The sequence below is a fragment of the Cetorhinus maximus genome, chromosome 1 (assembly GCF_964194155.1).
Source record: "Cetorhinus maximus chromosome 1, sCetMax3.hap1.1, whole genome shotgun sequence".
Lineage (NCBI taxonomy): Eukaryota > Metazoa > Chordata > Chondrichthyes > Lamniformes > Cetorhinidae > Cetorhinus > Cetorhinus maximus.
In genome coordinates, this window is record NC_135879.1 from 245,454,036 (window position 1) to 245,471,586 (window position 17,551).

A 17,551-nucleotide genomic window follows, 5' to 3' on the forward strand; every position below is an offset into this window, starting at 1 on the left:
ATGAGGATGCAGTTTATCCACTGGGTGCTCCTCTGTCTCCTTCCCGGGTGCTGCATGCTTTCAGTTTGAGTTGACTGGCATGGATTGGAGGTTGGTGTTGTGCTTATTTTTGTGCAGTGAATCCGGTTGGATAAGGGGAGGGGAGGGGTACTTGCCCCCCCTTGCGGAGCGCGGAGCCTGCACATTTGCCGTGTGAGTGTGGCGTTGTGGCTATAATCTGGAGGAATTGTTAACCCAGGTGTGCACTCCATACAAAGCCTGGAGTTCTCGTTCACAGGAGTTTTGAGAAACCTGTTGGTAATGAACACCCGATAAACCCTAATAGTGAGATGGCTCATAAAATACTTAGCATTAACCTGATGCAACACTCTGCGACACACTTGCTGTTCACACACTCGATAGAACGCTGTGGCCAAAGTTTTAGTGATATAGCATAATAGGAAGAATAAGGAGACCCAGCGCAAACTAAATGGTACAGTTTCAAAGGAGATGCAAGGACAGAGAGAATCAGTGGTGTTTGTGCACAAGTACTTCCTGGTGGTAAGACAGGTTAATAAATCAGTTTATAAAACATACAGGAGGATCCTGGGCTTAATAAACAGAGGCAGAGAGTACAAAAGCCCAGAAGTTATGCCAACCCTATATAGAAAACTGTTTGAGCCCCAGCTGGAATATTGTGACCAATTCGAAGCAGCACACTTTTGGAATGATGTGCAGGCTTTGTAGTGAGTATAGAAAAGATGAACCAGAATGGTTCCCGGATTGAAGAATTACAGTAACTTGGAGAGACCTGAGGAGCTAGGGTTGTTCTCCAGAAGCAGAGAAGTTTCAGGTGAGATTTGTTAGAGATGCTCAAAATGGTGAAGGGTTTCAGTGAGTAAATAAAGAGAAACTGTTTCCAATGCAGAGATTGCAGATTTAGGGGGACTGACAAAACAGACAGAGTAGACATAAGAAAACTTGCTGCATTTAAAAAAAGTGTTTAGGATTTGAAATGAGTTGTCAATGGGGTGGTGGATACAGTTTCAACAGAAACCTTCAAAAGTTAAAAACTTAATGGAGAAACATTCCAGGATTATAGGAAAGAACAGGTGAGTGAGACCAACTGAATTATTTTTTGTTGAGCTAGTGCAGCTTGTTGGGCTGAATGGCCTCCTTTTCTGCTGTATTATTTACTGATTCTTTACACAAACTTAAAATTAACACCTGACAAGAGAAATGTCTCTCAACACACTTACTGTTAGCAGCTGTTTTCCACTCTTGTTTCATTCATTCATGGGATGTGAGCTTCACTGGCTGGGCCAGCATTCATTGCCCATCCCTAGTTGCCCTTGAGAAGGTGGTGGTGAGCTGCCTTCTTGAACCGCTGCAGTCCTTGTGGTGTAGGTACACCCACAGTGCTGTTAGGGAGGGAGTTCCAGGATTTTGACCCAGCAACAGTGAATGAACAACGATATATTTCCAAGTCAGGATGGTGAGTGACTTGGAGGGGAACTTCCAGGTGGTGGTGTTCCCATCTATCTGCTGCCCTTGTCCTTCTAGATGGCAGTGGTCATGGGTTTGGAAGGTGCTGTCTAAGGAGCCTTGGTGAATTCCTGTAGTGCATCTTGTAGATGGTAAATACTGCTGCTACTGTGCATTGGTGGTGGAGGGAGTGAATATTTGTGGATGTGGTGCTAATTAAATGGGCTGCTTTGTCCTGGATGGTGTCAAGCTTCTTGAGTGTTGTGGGAGCTGCACTCATCCAGGCAAGTGGGGAGTATTCCATCACACTCCTGAATTGTGTCTTGTAGATGGTGGGCAGGCTTTGGGGAGTTAGGAGGTGAGTTACTCGTCACACAATTCCCAGCCTCTGAGCTGCTGTTATAGCCACGGTATTTATATGGCTAGTCCAGTTCAGTTTCTGATCAATGGTAACCCCCAGGATGTTGATAGTGGGGGATTCAATGATGCTAATGCCCATTGAACATCAAGGGGCGATGGTTGGATTCTCTCTTTTTGGGGATGGTCATGGCCTGATGGTTATTGATGCTGAAAAAAATGTTTCCCCAGGCTGGGGAATCTAGAATATGGCTTCAGGATAAAGGATTGGCCATTTAGGACTGAGATGAAGTGAAATTTCTTCACCCAGAGGATTGTGAATCTTTGGAATTCTCCCCTCCAGAGGACGGTGGATGCTAAGTTATAGAATATATTGAAGACAGAGCTCAATAGATTTTTGTGTTCTAAAGGAATTAAGTTAAAGATCAGCCGTGATTTTATTGGATGGTGGAACAGGCTTGAAAGGCCGAATGGCCTCCTTGTTTCTGTAACATGGGTTGATGTCAGCGCCACTGGGCTGGTTGTGGGAGAAGGCAGCCCTGGCCTCTGCTGCTGATGATCAGCCAGCGTGTAGCCCAGCTGGTAAGGTGATGAGTAAGGACTGAATCAGGCTTTTACCCTGGCCCCTCATCATCACTTTCCCACTGACAGTCATGGCCTAAGCTCCTGTGAAAAGAATACTTTCCCAGCGGAGCCGGCAGAGTGCAGCTGGGGACCAGGAACCTCTTGTCTTTGCAGAAGCCAAGTCCTTTAGGAGAGAATTGTGTAACTGTAGAATCATAGAATGGTTAAAGCACAGAAGGAAGCCATTCAGCCCCTTGTGTCCATGCTAGCTCTCTGAAAGAGCGACTCAGCAAGTCTCACAACCCTGCCTTTTCCATGTAGATCTTATCCTTTCAGATAATGACACCATTCTCTTTCACAGGCCACGATTGAATCTCCTTCCATCACATTCTCAGGGAGTGCCTTCCAGCCTCAAATTAAAAAGCCGATGAAAATAACCTTTGTGTCTTTGGCAGGATGACTGTTCACTGGATGCTGAGGATATATCACTGCCGTCAGATCTTGCTTCGTCGGTAGACACCGCCTCAGAGATTGAGCCGCCCACCATCCCATCTGCAGCATTCCAATCTGTCAACACAGCACGATCCCAGATCTCCAACCAGCTCCAGAAGCTTTCTGACAATCTGTTTGACACCACCGTGCAGCTGCGGACCCCCCTGCGCAGGGACATGGACAAGCAGCTGAAAGCAATGGATGGGGACTCCCCCGTGAGTGACCGCGTCCAGTCCCCTCCATCCCAGCCTGTGAAGCCCGTCGTCGCCATCACCTTCTCCTCACGCAGGAAGCCCCCTTCCTCCGGTCCTCAGTTCAGCACTCCGCTCCCCGAGGAGATACCCAGTAGACAGCAGGGGGCCACCAACAGATCCAATGAGGCCTCTCCCACCTCTGCCAGGACAGCGAGAGATGAGCTCGCCCAGCCGCCGAGCCCCACGTTCTGCGAGACGCAGGAGAAGCGCCCGCAAAGTGGCCCAGAGCAGAGGAAGCAGTTCGCCAGCGAGAGCAGTGTTCCTGGGCAGGCGCTGGCAGGTACAGGTGAACCGCCCTGTCCAGGCACCCCCACAGAACAGAAGCCCCACTCCAGCCCTCCAGATCCCCGTAGTTCCTCTTCCGCCAGGACTGTGCTTTCACACATCCGGGTAACCCTTACCCCCACGCGGCCAGCTGCCCCCGGAGCTCTTGCCGGTAACACCCCCACATCGTCCGGGAGACCCCTCCTCAGTGCTGAAGAGACACACGCGTCAGGAGAAGGACCGCAACCAGCTCCTCCCCCAACCCGCCACGACTCTCCGGACGTGTCCGGTCCTGTTGCCTGTCAGCCGGCCGGCCACGGGCCACCATACCCACCCCTCCCCATGCCCGTTCCGGCCTTTTACCCCACCTTCCTGCCCTTGTTTGACTACCCCTCTGAAGTCAAGCTGGAACCGAGGATTCCGACCGCACAGGACGGGAGTAAGGTGGACGTATCCACTCAGACAATCAGACCACCCTCACCGGACCCGCCAGTTGCCACTGCCGCTACAGTGGAGCAGGAGGTGTTGGCGCAAACCAGGAGAACTCAGCCAGATGTGGCATTGAGGACAACTGTCAGCAGCACAGCCACCTCCAGCCACACACCGGGCACTCAGGGAACAGGTAGGTATCAAGACTACTAAACTGAGAAATGTATATTCTGGAGTGAATTCCCAACCTGAATCTGTGAATACTGTGGTATTGGGCAGCGAGGACAGAGGCTGAGCCTCTATAATGTATATTACTGGAATACCTATGTGGGAACATAGAAGCAGGTTTATGGGTCAACTTAGTCCCTTGAACTAGCTCTGACATTCCCTATCACCAGAAGAAATAGTTTTTCTCTATCTGCCCTGTTGAATCCAAATATCATTTTAAACACCTCAATCAGATCACCGAATTGCCTTAAACTCAGGGGAATATAAACAAAGTTTATGTAACCTGTCCTCATGGTGTAACCCTCTAAGCCCCAGTTTCATTCTGACAAATCTGCGTTACTCCCCCTCTAAAGCCAATATATCCTTCCTGAGGTGCAGCGCCCACAGCTGAACACAGTTACTCTCGATGGACTCTGACCAAAGCTCTGTACAACTGAAATATCATTTCACCCCACAGTCGTCTTTTGTTATGATATGGCAGGTGGTAATTGCCAGGCTGACCAAATCCCAAAGTTTCCCAAAGGGAAACTTGGCCAAGCTATCACAACGATTTTGCAATTTTATTATGAGAAGGTATGTGCACTGAAGTCAGAAGTAGAGAGTCCACTATCACTTTAGGAGATTTTAAGGATTAAATTAAAATATTTATTAATGAAAGAAAAGAAAACTCAAACACACAAGATTACAGCTACGCAGTTAAGTTCAATCTTACAACATTCCCCAAAAGATTTTTACTTCGCTAGACTCCCAAAATAAGCACCCTGTTCCAGGCAACAGTCCAAATAGATTCTTAATCTATAAAACATCCAGTAATATTATCACAAAGCACCCACTGTTGCTATAAGGGAGGTATTTCACAGCTCCCCTCTCCCCCTCACTGGAAAATGGAATTCCCAGGGCTTTTAACAAAACCTTGCTCTCTGAAACAAGCAAGCACTTCTCTGGGGTGGTTAGAAGCTGATACTTCATAGTACACTCCTCAAGATCTCGCACAGCCACTCACAGCTTTCAATCTTTCCTTAAATCTATTTTCTCCTCTTTTGATCTTTAAATCCATTGTTTTAAACTTTCTTTGAAACTCAAACTCTTCCAAATATAAGATCTTTCATGTTTTCATCTTAGCTTTGCTTTTTGGTCAATGAAACATGATATCTCCATTGCCACCTATGAGCTCCTGCAAGATGCAACCATTTTCCTTGTCACCTTCTAATTCCCCTTTGAAATTCAAGCAACCTCTCAACTTCTACAAATGCAAATGTTAGTTCGTCCATTTCTATTTCAAGATGCCTGCTTACACCTAACCCCTTTGATGATTTAAACCTTGCAGTCTGACTGTCTTCAGTTAGATTAAATTAGTCTCACACACGCACAAACATACACAGACACAGCCCCCTCAAGCCTGCTTTAAAGTATCGCACAGTGATATTAGGAAAAAAATGAAATTTTCTTTACACTTGAGATGCGGGTCAACATTTCATTCATTAGCTTTTAATTTTTTTTTTGCATCTCTCCACCAACTTTTAATGATTGGTGAACTGATGAAAACCTCTTTGTTCCTTCACAGCTTCCAGTTTCTCACCATTTAGAAAATATTTTGATTGATCGCTTTCAGCACTGGACCTCACATTTGCCAACTACCACAGCTTTGCCTATTCCCTAAGTACTGGGCCAGACTTTAACTCTGTCTAAATGAATGGGTTTTGAGTGAGTTAAAATCGGGCCCAGTCAGTCTATCCTACATTCTACGTAACCTCCTGTTCCCATCTGCACAACTTGCTCGTTGTGTGCCTGCTTCGTGGGTTCTGGGTTCAAGTCCCACTCCAGAGCTTGTGCACAAAAATCAAGGCTGACACTGCACAGTGCTGCACTGCCGGAGGTGCTGTCTTTCAAATGAGACATTAAACTGAGGCCCCATCTTCCTGCTCGTGTGAGTGTAGAAGATCCCATGGGACTATTTTGAAGAAGAGCGGGGAAGTTAATCCCTGATGTCTTGGCCAATATTCATCCCTCAATCAAAAAACTGATTACAGATTATCTGGTCATTATCACATTGTTGTTTGTGGGATCTTGCCGTGCACAATTTGTCGCATTTCCTACAGTACAACAGTGACTGCACTTAAAGCACTTTACAGCCACCTTCCAAACGTACAACTGCTACAAGGGCAGCAGATAGATGGGAACACCACCACCTGGAAGCTCCCCTCCAAGTCACTCACCAACCTGACTTGGAAATATATCACCGTTCCTTCACTGTCGCTGGGTCAAAATCCCGGAACTCCCTTCCTAACAGCACAGTGGGTGTACCTACACCACATGGACTGCAGCGGTTCAAGAAGGCAGCTCACCACCACCTCCTCAAGGGCAACTAGGGTTGGGCAATAAATGCTGGCCCAGCCAGCGAAGCCCACATCCCGTGAATAAATAACAAAAAGTACTTTGAAATGTTTGGTGGTGTGAACAGTGCTATATAAATGCAGTCTTTCTTTCGTTCCCTCCTAATTCTGCGTCATCTGTAAACTTGGATATACAACTCTTTATTCCTTCAGCCAAGTCATTGATAAATAATGTCATTGAAAATCAATATAAATAAAATCTATACAGCCACCTAAATTATCACATATGACATGCCATTTACAAATCCACACTGCCTCTCTTTAGCTAACTCATATATGATCAATATATACATATATACTACCCTAAATGATAGATTCTTGTAGCCTCCACAGCACATTTTAAACTGATGAATCCAAAGTTATCTGGTGTCCCGCCACCACCATCCTTCATAAATAATGGAGTGACTGATACTTTTAAATATTATGACTAACACCTCTACAATTTCCTCACCTTTTTATAATACCCTGAGCTGGAAACTTATCTTAAGCACCATATTTTTATCCAGTGCTTTTATTTTAACTTGTATTAAATGCATCCTTTTGTCTTGGGGTCAGATTGCTCTGTTAGTGGGGTTAACGGGGTATTTATTTGGGTCAGATTGCTCTGTTAGTGGGGTTAATGGGGTATTTATTTGGGTCGGATTGCTCTGTTAGCTTTTACCGATTAGCCTGTTATTGGTTGCTGAGATATTTACAGAGTGATGCATTTTTTGTTGATGAGATCATTACTGAGGGATTATGATCTCACTGCTACAATAATTCAGCACTCTAATTTGCTATTACAGTTGGGTGACTGGAAATTTTAACATTATGTAAAACAGAAATGTGCAGTAGCTGGATAATGGGGCCTGTATACTGAGAATGGAAAGCTAGTTCGTAAACTGAAGTGTAATACAGTTCTGTATACTGGGAATGCAAAATTAATGCGGGTCCGTGCGCTGGGAGTGTAATGCGGGTCCGTGCGCTGGGAGTGTAATGCGGGTCCGTGCGCTGGGAGTGTAATGCGGGTCCGTGCGCTGGGAGTGTAATGCGGGTCCGTGCGCTGGGAGTGTAATGCGGGTCCGTGCGCTGGGAGTGTAATGCGGGTCCGTGCGCTGGGAGTGTAATGCGGGTCCGTGCGCTGGGAGTGTAATGCGGGTCCGTGCGCTGGGAGTGTAATGCGGGTCCGTGCGCTGGGAGTGTAATGCGGGTCCGTGCGCTGGGAGTGTAATGCGGGTCCGTGCGCTGGGAGTGTAATGCGGGTCCGTGCGCTGGGAGTGTAATGCGGGTCCGTGCGCTGGGAGTGTAATGCGGGTCCGTGCGCTGGGAGTGTAATGCGGGTCCGTGCGCTGGGAGTGTAATGCGGGTCCGTGCGCTGGGAGTGTAATGCGGGTCCGTGCGCTGGGAGTGTAATGCGGGTCCGTGCGCTGGGAGTGTAATGCGGGTCCTTGCGCTGGGAGTGTAATGCGGGTCCGTGCGCTGGGAGTGTAATGCGGGTCCGTGCGCTGGGAGTGTAATGCGGGTCCGTGCGCTGGGAGTGTAATGCGGGTCCGGATCTGTGTAATCAGAGTGTAATACTGGTCTGTGTGCTGGGAGTGTAATACAAGTTTGTATACAGGGTGCGAAACTAATATGGGTCTGTAGTGCTGGGGGTGTAATATGGGTTTGTATACTGGGAATGCAAAACTAATACGGGTCTGTATGCTGCGAGTGCAAAACAAATACACGTCTATATGCTGGGAGTGTAATAGTGTTGCAACAGTACAGCATCATTTAAGGTCATATGTAATATAAAAAAGTTCATTTGAAAAAGTGTTGACAGTGTAGTTGATCAAATGGAAACCCACAGATAACCAATATTCTCATTGACTCTGGGCCTGTTTCACTCCTCTGGGGTATTGCTTGCCTCTTCCTCGGTTGGTGGGCTCTGGTAGACTGAAGCTTCGGACAGGACCAGGCAGCTGGTGCAGCGTCACACCGCACTGCATAAAGCCTCTCTTCCGACTGGTTTTCAATCATAGTGTTGGTACCTGTCACTGCCCCACCAGCCACTGCCGCTGTTGAGCTCGAATTGTCCACTCAGTCTCCAGCCGGAGCCACACATCGGAGCTCTGGTTGGTTCAGCCCCTGCGCCGTCAACGCCTTGCACTCGACACTGTCCAGCTCGCAGAAGCTGACGAGCACCAAAAACAGCAGGTAGAAACCAAAAATACTCCCAGAACTGGGAGTGTATTATGGATCTGCATGCTGGGAATGTAATAGAGGCTCTGAGTGCGGGAGTGTGATAGAGGCTCCGTGTGCAGGGAGTGTGATAGAGGCTCCATGTGCGGGGAGTGTGATAGAGGCTCCATGTGCGGGGAGTGTGATAGAGGCTCCGTGTGCAGGGAGTGTTATAGAGGCTCTGTGTGCGGGGAGTGTGATAGAGGCTCTGTGTGCAGGGAGTGTTATAGAGGCTCTGTGTGCGGGGAGTGTGACAGAGGCTCTGTGTGCAGGGAGTGTTACAGAGGCTCTGTGTGCGGGGAGTGTGACAGGGCTCTGTGTGCGGGGAGTGTGACAGAGGCTCTGTGTGCGGGGAGTGTGACAGAGGCTCTGTGTGCGGGGTGTGTGACAGGGCTCTGTGTGCGGGGAGTGTGACAGAGGCTCCGTGTGCGGGGAGTGTGACAGAGGCTCCGTGTGCGGGGAGTGTGACAGAGGCTCCGTGTGCGGGGAGTGTGACAGAGGCTCCGTGTGCGGGGAGTGTGACAGAGGCTCCGTGTGCGGGGAGTGTGACAGAGGCTCCGTGTGCGGGGAGTGTGACAGAGGCTCCGTGTGCGGGGAGTGTGACAGAGGCTCCGTGTGCGGGGAGTGTGACAGAGGCTCCGTGTGCGGGGAGTGTGACAGAGGCTCCGTGTGCGGGGAGTGTGACAGAGGCTCCGTGTGCGGGGAGTGTGACAGAGGCTCCGTGTGCGGGGAGTGTGACAGAGGCTCCGTGTGCGGGGAGTGTGACAGAGGCTCCGTGTGCGGGGAGTGTGACAGAGGCTCCGTGTGCGGGGAGTGTGACAGAGGCTCCGTGTGCGGGGAGTGTGACAGAGGCTCCGTGTGCGGGGAGTGTGACAGAGGCTCCGTGTGCGGGGAGTGTGACAGAGGCTCCGTGTGCGGGGAGTGTGACACTGTTCTATATACCCGGAGTGGATAACTGGATGAGAATATAATTGCCTGCAACAATTGTCCTAAAGATCTTTTGGTTGAAGGATTTTTTTTTCTCCAAAGAGTGATTAATGATGGACTCACCCATCAAAATCATTGTACTGTAAACTCATTGCCTGTTTACATTTCTGAGTGGAAAGTCCATCAATGCCCTGTTATAGGGACTCGCAGGAAATTTGCTGAGGTGATCTGATATAATAAAGATTGTGATTGTGTTATGATCCCCGCTGGTGTTACTGTGACATCAGGTCTCAGGGTGGAAACCGGCTTGATAGATCCTAACTTTTATTTTTTGTTTAGAAACATGGAGGGCGCCTACTGAGCAGAGTCACAGGAGTCAGCTTGATGAACTTTTAACAAAAGAATAAAACGTTCATTAAACAGGAAAAGCTTAACTTTATTACAAGCTTCACCCACATCTATCCCTTTACAGATATATTCAGATTCGTAAGGATAACACAAGTTAGAAAAGGTATCTTATACCCTGAACTGAACTCTGTCTTTCACACAAGGGTTTCCAATCTTCACTCTCGAAGAACCTACTTTGGAATCTACTCCCAAACCACGCTCTCTCTCGGACACCTTCCACAAGGTTCCACATCCAGGGTTTTGAACTCTCCTTCTGATGTCCCTCTCCCCTGGATTGCCACGTGCATTCAGGCTTTTGCCCTCCGCGCACTCTCTCTCAGATCCTCTGCCATGCCAACAGAACACCACTGCTTCACATGCCCATAGTAAGGGGTTACCAACCTTTGGCTGTCGCCTTGAATCTTCTGAATTCCCGTATCCCTGTTTTGCTTTAAGTCTGCATCCTGCAGCTTTCTCCCTTTAAGATTGGAGCCTCCCTTTGCCCCTCACTCTTAACTTCATTTAACAGGACCGTTTCCAGATTCCTGTTCTTTTCTTTTCACTAGAAGGTCTTCTTGGCACTTTCTTTTTTTCCCGCTCCCTGGCTTCTGGGACCTTCTTCTGTTCTAATGAGAGATCTGATTTCTTTAGTTCCCTCTCCTGTCCAGCTCCTCCTGGTTTCAGCTGAACTGAAACTTAATTTCTGTTTTTCTCTGTCTCTGTGGGTCCCTCTGTGAGTCATAAACCCTCATTAGAATGCAGGCACCTTTTAAAGTGAAACCAAAACTCAAGTCCTCCCTTTTTAACACACAAATACAGAAGTACAAATTAAACTTAAAGATATACCTTATTCCTAACGCATACAAATATAACTTATTAAACTATCTCTAGTTCCTAACAATTGGTGACGTGAAAACATTTACCTTCCCTCCAGCTGGAAGGTAATTGGAAACCTGCCTGTTAACTGCTTCATCACACAACAACCCCCTGCTCTTCCTGGAGCGGGATTAGGCTCAGTGGCTCCTGTCAGGAACGTTCCACTGCTGGGCCTATTGGTTGTACAGTAGTGCTGAGTGTTCCAGGGTCTTGTTCTTGCTGTTTACCAGCCTGTCTATGCTGGAATATTACTAACAGGCTGCCTGGTGTGTGGCATTTCTACCATTGGGGCACCACCAGTAACTGGGACTGAGCTCCACTCGCAGGCCCAACTGTCAAACTCAGTGAACGAAACCCTGCTTGAGGCTCCTGGACAATGTTGACATAGTGGCTCATTCCTATCCTACTCCAGCCCTAACCCTGCAAATCCATTCCCTGTGTCTCTGAGGCCTCTTGTTGCTTCTCTCAGGATTCTCAGCCAGTCTGAGGTGCTGATAATCCCGTTACATGTCCTTCTCCAGAGTCACTCAGAGCTCACCCTGCGATCACTTGGTAACGTCTCGCTGTCGGAGTGCACCAGGCCCCCAGGCCTGACACCGAGCTCCCCGGTTTGTGAGGCCTCAACTGAGCTGCCCAAGCTGGTGAAGAAATCAAAATAACAACCAGCGATGCTTGACCCACCACAACCCATGCCATCACAGCAGCAAATCCCATTCACATTAGCTTGTGGACCCTGAACTTTCTCTGGGGATCTCAGTTTGATATGGTAATAAGAAATAAGAGCAGGAGTAGGCCATTTGGCCCATCAAGCCTGCTCCACCATTCAATAAGATCATGGCTGGCCTGGTTGTGGCCTCAACTCCACTCTCCTGTCTGACCCCCGTAACTCTTGGCTCCCTTGTCATCAAAAACCTGTCTAACTCAGCTTTGAATATATTCAATGACCCAGCCTCCACTGCTCTCTGTAGAAGAGAATTCCAAAGACCAACCACCCTTTGAGAAAAGAAATTCGTCCTCACCTCCACGTTAAATGGGAAACTTTTTTTTAAACTGTGCCCCCTTGTTCTAGATTCCCTCATGAGAGGAAACATCCTCTCCACGTTTACCCTGTCAAGCTCCCTCAGAATCTTTTATCTTTCAATAAGATCACCTCTTATTCTTCTAAACTCCAAGGAGCACATGCCCAACAGCTCCACCTTTCCTCATAAGACCGCTCCTTCATCCCAGGTATCTGCCTCGTGAACCTTCTTTGAACTGCCTTCAATGCGATTGTATCCTTCCTTAAGTAAGGAGACCAAAAACTGTGCCCAGTACTTAAACCACTGACCTACAAGACATCAGGTTTTCCATTCTGGGGGGAGACATGCTCAAATATCTTTTCTTGCCTGCAGGTGCCCCTGTGATGTTGCCGTACAAGCCTGCAGGTAGCACCAAACTCTTCTACATGCCGAAATCAGGGACAAGGAGCAGGATTGGCCAGTTGGACCCCGAGAGTAGCAGTGAGAGCTTGAGAGCAGGTCAGCTCCTTGGCTTTTCTAAACATTGTTCTGCCGATTCAGACCCCGGCGATTTGACCTCAGCTCTCTGTTTCACCTCTCAGATTCACAGGAGGCACCTCCCGCGAGAAGCCCGGCTGAGGCTCCATCGAGCAAACAAACCAAACACAGAGAGAGAGCAAGGCACAGCAAAGCAGCAGCCCCAAAGAAGCCCAGGGAGAAGGAGGACATTAGATTGTTAGAAAGCGGTGAGAATGTGCATGTGTAGATCAACGCAATACCAGATGGCGTAGAAAGGGTAGGCAGGGGCCAGAAACAGTTTAATATGGATAAGTGTGAGATAATACAAGTTGGGAGGAAAAATGAGAATGGTATCGCTCAGAGGAATGTGGATGAACAATGAGATCTAGAGGGTCAAGTACGTACTTCCCCGAAATTGTGTGTGTGTGTGTGTGTGTGTGTGTGTGTGTGTGTGAAGGTTTTTAAAAAAATAGCATTTTGAGTTTCATGAATGGGGGCATAGAGAACGAGAGTAAAAATAAATATGTACCAAATAATTATTAGACCACCGTTAAAGAAGAATTTATTTTCCTCAGGACGTGGGAGTCGCTGGTGAGGTCAGTGTTTGTTGTCCATCCTGGTGCAGAGGGAGGTGGTGAATGTTGTCCATCCTGTGCAGAGGGAGGTGGTGAATGTGCTCGGCTGGTTCAGAGGGCACATAGGAGTCAACCACAACCTCAGAAAATATGCATTTATACAGTATCGATTTATATTGCTCAACTTTCGGGCATCTGAAGCACTTCACAGCTGATTAAGCACTTGTGAAGTGTAGGCATTGTTGTAACATAGGAAACGTGACAGCCAATTTACACACAGCAAGATCTCTCAGACTTCATTGTGATAAATAATAACAGCAGATAATCTGCTGTTTGAGTGATGTTGGTTGAGGGATAAATATTGGACAGGACATATGAAAAGATGGACAAGTAAAGACTGTCTGCTCCATTAATTGTGTCACATGGCGCAAATAAACCCTCCCACCTGTAGTTTGTAGTGTTATCTCCGGTGATTGATGCAGGGCTATGGTGGGAGTGTGAGGCAGTGGGATGAGTTTTGGATTGATACAGGGAGAGAGTGGGACAATGGGATTAGTTTGGGATTGATACAGGGCTATGGGGAGAGAGTGAGGCAATGGGATTAGTTTGGGATTGACACTGGGCTCTGGGGAGACAGTGGGGCAGTGAGATTAGTTTGTGATTGATACAGGGCTATGGGTAGAGTGGGGCAGTGGAATTAGTTTGTGATTGACACTGGGCAATGGGGAGAGAGTGGGGCAGTGGGATTCTTTTGGGATTGATACAGGGCTACGATGAGAAAGTGAGGCAATGGGATTAGTTTGGGATTGATACAGGGCTATGGGGAGAGAGTGGGATTAGTTTGGGATTGATACAACAGCAACTTGCTGTTGTATATTTTCTTTGATGTTGTAAGACCTCCCAAGGTGCTTCACAGGATCAATTATCAAACAAAATTTGACATTGAATGGTTTAAGGAGATATTAGGTCTGGTAACCAAAAGCTTTGTCAAGGAGGTAGGTTTTAAGTAAAGAGTTGGAGACCTTTAGGGGGAGAATCCCATAGCTCAGGCCTTGACACCTGAAGGCACGACCATTAGTGGTGGTACAAAGAACTTTGGGATGCTCAAGAGAACAGACATATAGGGGCACAGACATATAGGGGCACAGACATATAGGGGCACAGGCATTTAGGGGCACAGGCATTTAGGGGCACAGGCATTTAGGGGCACAGGCATTTAGGGGCACAGGCATTTAGGGGCACAGGCATATAGGGGCACAGAAATCTCTGAGAGTGTTAGGGCTCGTGGAGATTTGAATACAAGGATCAGAATCTTGAAATGGGCGAGTTGCTAGACTTGAGGACAGTGTCGGTCGGTGAGAAAAGGGTTGAGGGCGAACTGGATTTGGTGCAAGTTCGGATAGGGTTCACTTGTGTTGACCTCCTGGCTTTACTCTCACTCTTGGTTTCCGTGTTGTCACCACAGGTATCCGATGTCATCAGAGCTCCCTCACCCCTGGTGCAGGGACTTTGCCTGAGAAAATACCACTGCAGGATGTCAGTGACGGCGACTTTTCCACCAGCGCTCCCGTCAGGCACAACATCAGGAGCCCGAGCAAGTCCCAGAGCAGGCGCCCCCCACTTCACCCGAAAGCAAGGCAGCGAGCAGGCGAGCGAGAGCCAAGTAGCAGGGGCTCTCAATCATACCCAACTACGCGACAGGCCAGATCTGCCGAAGTTGGCTACAGGAACGCAGTCTGGCCCCACACCACAGGAGAGGCTCAGAGGTACCGGGAGGAGGAGGAGGGGGGACATCAAGCCCTGTCGTACTTGGAATGGACAAAGGCAGCTGCCAGGAAGCCCCGACGTGGCAGACCTCGAGGTCAGCCTACCCCCATCAGTCGCTACGCTGAACTGGCTGTGAGTGCAGTCTCCCCGACAGAGCAGAGCAGTGGCCTGCCAAGAGCTGGAGGAACAGAGAGACACAGCAGCCTGGATGAGCTGTGGCAGAGGTTTAAAGAGAGGCAGAAGAAGCACAAGAGGCTGGGTTCGAGCAGTGCCAGTGAACTTTCCCTGCTGGAACGTTTGGACGAGCTAGCCCGGATCCTCAGAAACCCGGTACACCACTCACTCCTCTCCGCTGAGGGGAGGGATAGGCAGCACAGGACAGCGCAGAGAGAGAGGAGACGCAGAGCTTGGGAGGACCCAGCGATGGCGCGTCCGTCTTCCCCTCCTCCAGGTTCCCTGGCCACCCCAAAGAGTGAGAGCCCCGACTCCCTGGAGGAAATCTCTACCGAGCGAATAAAGAAGATCCTGAACCACCAGCGGCACGCGGACACACAGAACAGCAGCTCGGCTCGTTCAGACACCACGGCCCTGGCCGAGACAGACGTGCAGACGCAGACTGAGACAGGAAGCACCATATCGACCATCGACACGGCGCGCTTGGTCAGGGCTTTCGGGCCGGACCGTGTCACTGTGCAGCCCCTCTCCCGCTTATACGGCACCATTGAGAAACAGAAAGAGAGCTTGGTTCATAGGAGGGAGAGGCCAAGGAGGGCAGAGACCAGATGTTCAAGTGCTGCCAGTGACCAGCAGGTGAGTGAGTGAGTCTCGGTCAGGCTCTGGCTCCTTGTCTCCCTCACAATGCTGCTGGTGTGTAGTTTCACTCAACTATGTTGAAAGCATTGACTTACCCACTTCCACTGTGCACGTTAAACAGCCTCGGTGAGGGCTGGCAATACTCTGAGGAGGCCATTCAGCCCTTCAAGCCTGACCAATCATTCCGTTTGATCGAGGCGGATCTGTATCTCAACCAGCTGCCTGTCCCGGTTCCATAACCCTTAAAACGCTTGCTCAACAAAAATCAGTCACTCATTTTTGACATTTGAATTCACCCCCAGCCTCAACAGCTTTGTTCTATTTTTTTTGCGGGAGAGAGTTCCAGATTTCCACTCCCCTTTGAGTGAGGAAGTGCTCCCTGACATCGCCCCTGAAGGCCGGGCTTGAATTTTAACATTCTGCCCCTTTGTTCTGAACTCCCCCAAAACCAGGGGAAATAGTTCCTCTCTATCTACCCTCCCAAATTCTTTAATCATCTTAAAACACCTCGATTAGATCACCCCTTCATCTTCTATACTCAAGCCAATAGAAGCCTGGTCTATGCAACCTCTCATATTTTATCAGGGATCATTCTGGTGAATCTGCACTGTGCTCCCTCCATGGTTAATACATCTTACCTGACGTGCAGAGCCCAGAATGGAATGCAGTCACTCCAGATGGGATCTGACTGAGGCTCCAGACAGCTGAAGCATCGCTTTGAATTCCAGTCCCAGTGAGATAAAGGCCAACCTTGTATCTACCGGTATGGAATTCATTGCCACAGAAGGCTGTGGAGGCCAGGTCATTGAGTGTATTTAAGACCGAGATAGATAGGTTCTTGATTGGTAAGGTTACGGGGAGAAGGCGGGAGAATGGGGTTGAGAAACTTATCAGCCATGATTGAATGGTGGAGCAGACTCGATGGGCCGAATGGCCTAATTTCTGCTCCTATGTCTTATGGAGTGCTTTTGTCTGATTTCTGGTCAAGCACAATCCAGTCACGGAATGACCTCTGTGCCTACACTGCCCCAAGTTCTCACCGCAGGACCAAGAACCCTGGTTAAACTACACCCCCCTCACCCTCTGAACCCTCCCACACTTACTGAGACTCAGCATTGATGAGCAATCGGTCAGTGTGGCCCAGTGGGAAGTGCACCGATATGCTGCTGGCAAAGGACTCTGCTCATCTCTCTTGCTGTCTCTCTCCTCACTCACAGCTCTGCTGGAATCCTTCATTCTCCCTGCTGCTGGCTAGGGGGCGGTGGGAAGAGATTGGCAGGCTCACATGATGGCACTCCGGTTCACTGCCATCTCTTTTCCACCCCCCCCCCCCCCTGCCCAACCGTGCTGTCTTTGGCTCACCAATCACTGGTTGCTGTGTAATGGGGGCTGCAGCAGCAGCCTCCTGTCACTGAAGCATTTGATAAGGTGCCATGTCAAAAATTATTACGGAAAATAAAAGTGCATGGTGTAGTGGGTAACATATTAGCATGGATAGAAGATTGGCTGGCTGGCAGAAAGCAGAGAGTATGCATAAATGGGTCTTTTTCTGATTGGCAGGATGTGACAACTGGAGTCCCACAGGGGTCTGTACTGGGACCTCAACTTTTTACAATTTACATCAATTACTTAGATGAGGGGAGTGGAGACAGGGTAGCTAAATTTACAGATGAGACAAAGGTAGGTAGGAAAGTATGTGGTGAAGAGGACATGAGGTTACAGGTGGATATAGATAGGTTGAGTGAGTGGGCAAACATCTGGCAAATGGAGTTTAATGTGGGAAAATGTGAAGTTGTTCACTTTGGCAGGAAGAACAAAAAAGCAGAGTATTGCTTAAATGGAGAGCGGCTGCATAATTCTGAGCTGCAGAGGGATCTAGGTGTTCCAGTACGAGTCACAAAAAGTTAGTTTGCAGGTACAGCAAGTAATTAAGGCTAATGGAATGTTATCCTTTATTACGAGAGGAATTGAAAATAAAAGTAAGGATGTTGTGCTTCGGTTATACAGGGAATTGGTGAGATCGCACCTCGAATACTGTGTGCAGT

At 48.6% G+C, this 17,551-nt stretch overlaps 1 protein-coding gene across 1 annotated transcript in view; it reads left to right on the top strand.

The window, feature by feature from the left end:
* The window catches only part of LOC144688510 (uncharacterized), a 45,906-nt gene that overhangs the window by 10,067 nt on the left and 18,288 nt on the right, over positions 1 to 17,551 (top strand). The gene's annotated exons all lie outside the window — the stretch shown is intronic.